This window comes from Rhea americana, unplaced genomic scaffold (assembly GCF_003343005.1).
Source record: "Rhea americana isolate MKP2758 unplaced genomic scaffold, rheAme1 scaffold_57, whole genome shotgun sequence".
NCBI lineage: Eukaryota > Metazoa > Chordata > Aves > Rheiformes > Rheidae > Rhea > Rhea americana.
In genome coordinates this window covers 3532492-3535569 of record NW_028186723.1, presented here as the reverse complement: position 1 = coordinate 3535569, position 3078 = coordinate 3532492, and positions in this window count along the sequence as shown.

The following is a 3078-nucleotide window of genomic DNA, read 5'->3' as shown; positions in this document are numbered from 1 at the left end:
AATCACCTAAAGCAAATTGAATATACAGGTTAAGCATTTTAGTTAGACTGATTTATTCGTTTCAGAAGAGTATAATACAAGATGAAATGCAAAGTCTGCACAAGGCAGGGAATAACCCCATGCACCGGTATAGGCTTGGGGCCAAGCAGGTAGAGAGTAGCTTTGTGAAAAGACACCTGGACATCCTGGTAGACGCCAAGATAAATATGAGCTAGCAATAACCCTGTGGCAAAGACAGTCAATGGCATACTAGGTTACACTAAAAGTAGCATTACCTGTAGGTCGAAGGAGGTGATCCTTCTTCTCTACAGTTTTGCTGTACTTTTTTTCCTACACAACCGATGATGGATATAAGTTGCTGAGAGTTAAATGGATCACAAAGTTCTATTTTGCCAGCCATGAGGAGGCGGGTAGGAGGTGTGGTAGAGCAAAGGCAGTGATATCTATACCTTTGTAGAAGTTTGCATTCTTGGTAGCTTCTTCAGGCTATTTGCGCTGCTCTTACCCAGTGCTCCTTGCACTTCTGCACCTTCATAACTCCCTCCATATTCAAATACCTTTACTGTATGCTTTCCTCATTTGACTTTCCCATGGCAAGTGTTCCATGTATTTCACCATTCTCCTGTTTCTGTTTGCCTCATTCACTGTTCTCAATTTCCTCTTCTTCTAGGAGTTTCATATGGCACCTGCCCCTCCCTCATTTTACACATTCTACTTTTCTTGTAGAACAGTAATTTTGATCTGTCCCATGGCTACTGAAACAGATCATGAAAAGTAATTAAGAAAAAAATGGTAAATTTAGTAGGTTTAAATTTGCTATATGGGAAACTGTCTCCAATGGGTATTTTTAGATATTTAACAACCTGATAAAACTGGAAAACCTACATGCTAAAAGTCGTTGATGCTATCCAAATGCTCTCAGAAACAAAAAAGAAACAATAGAGACTTTCACAGAATACATCCTTGAAGCTGGTGTCTGGAATACCAGACAGGAGATAATTGTAGTCCATCTATTTGCTTTTTTTCTGTGGAAGTTGGATTACTTGGCTATAATTACTTGATTTTCTAGTGAAGCCAAATGGGATAAGTCAGAATGCAGGCAGCATGGCTCTGATCACTACTACCATTCTCTAATCAGCTCTGGTCACTAAAGTCACTTGTGTGGGTAGTTCATTGGTAATATGGTAGGGCAGAGGAGCAAGTCTGACTATTTAAGTAATGAATAGAAGTAGCAAAGAGCAGAACTGAGAGGAAGCTTCAGATTTCTTTTGAAGTACAACTCTGTGGCCAATGCTAGTTAGCTACTGGTGAAGTCAAGAGAGGAGAAAACTGGCCACTTAGGAATAATGGAAAGCAGAGAGAAAAGCTGGCAGTTAGTCAGAGAGAAAAGGGTCAAGAGTTATTCTAAGCAGCTGGTGACAGACAAGAATGGAGAGGTCTTAACCATTAGAAAAAAGGAGGACCTCTGTTGAGCTGGAGTACCTGCCAAGAAGTATCCATCATCAAGCTAAGAACCTGATGATGGTGCAGAAAAATCTCAGAGGACATGGCTTGTCAAATGAATTGGAGAGCTCAGTGGGATGTGTTTATGGATGCTCAGTTCAGCTTAAAAAATAATCAAGTATTTAACCAAAAGATCTCGTATACATGATGGACAATCTGTGTTGAGAACACTCTAGCAGGACAGAGTGTAATTTCTTTTCAGACTCCAAACCCTAAAGATAGCTCTAAAATAGTAGGCTTGCGATAAAAATTGCTGAAGATTCAGAGCTTATGGTGTATAGTCTGTGCAGTACCTCTTCTGAGAACATCTTACTAATCAGTAATGATTTCAGAAACTCTGGAGATTGTTCAGTGACTTCTTTTCAGATGTTTTTTATTAGAAGACAGAAAGTGGAAATGAACAGGTAGCTAGGTAAGTAATAGAAGATGCGAAAGTGTTTTTGTGGAACGTTGATCCATCTTTTTGTTAAGAGAGGTGAATAGTTTGGATAGAAGCCAAATTTCTAGGGAGTAGGCTTTCTGTATCAGTCTGTTAACCTAATGACAAAAAGAAGAGTGCAAAGAGGTGAAGAAATTATATCTTTATGAAAGGAATTGAGGCAGCATGCAATTTTATGGGGGGAAAAAATTCTTTCTCTGAGCATTTAAGATGCTTAGTGCTGAACAAGAGGAACTAGAATGGCTTGTTTGTGAATTTAAATTCAGTCTAGCTAGTATTGCTGGCAAGAAGTTACCTGAATGCTAAACTCAGTTGCTATACTGAGAATGAAATGGACAGAGGATATACACTTCAGAGCCAAAACCAACTTTATCTATTTCCAACAATAGCAACAAAAAAAGATTGTGAATGTTCATAGACTGACATCCTAATCTATGAAATATAGATTGAAGTACTAGCTGTCCTTCACAGTAGGCCATCAAAGCCCCTTTTGTACAGCATTGCTCTATTTGTGATTTGTGGCCACTAGCAGATGGGTTGTGAGATATGAGAAAGTCTGCACAATGATTGTCAGTGGTATAATTTAAGTCTCGCACATATCCAAACACCTTTTCAGGATATATGCACAAACATTCACATACAGAATATTCAAGAGAAGCAAGACCAAGTGTCAGGATTTTTAATTATTAGCTTTTTTTTTACAACTGCAGTAAGATTATTATTTGAACAAAACATTTAATTTATCTAAATGCTAAGTATTTTACTCACCATTCTTTTATCACCCAGTCTCCTTCAGTGGAGATAGAAGATAGAAGACAGCAGCTGTCTTCTTTTTTTTTTTTTTTTTTTTTTGTTTCCCTTTCCTTTTTTTCTATACTTCTTTCCTCCCCGGCCCCTTTTCTTTCCTTTTTTTTTTTTTTTTTTTTGTTTTTTTTTGTTTTTTCCTTTTCACTGATTTGTTAACTCTGTGATTAAAAAAAAAGATAGAAAAGATAGAGGTGAAATACTTCTAGGCCATACAAGGGGAGGAAGAAGGGAAATACTGATAATTAGTAGCTAGAAATCACACAATTTTTATAAGGAAAGCAGCAAGGCCAATGGAAATAGTTATGGCCAGTAGAATTAAAATATGAGTT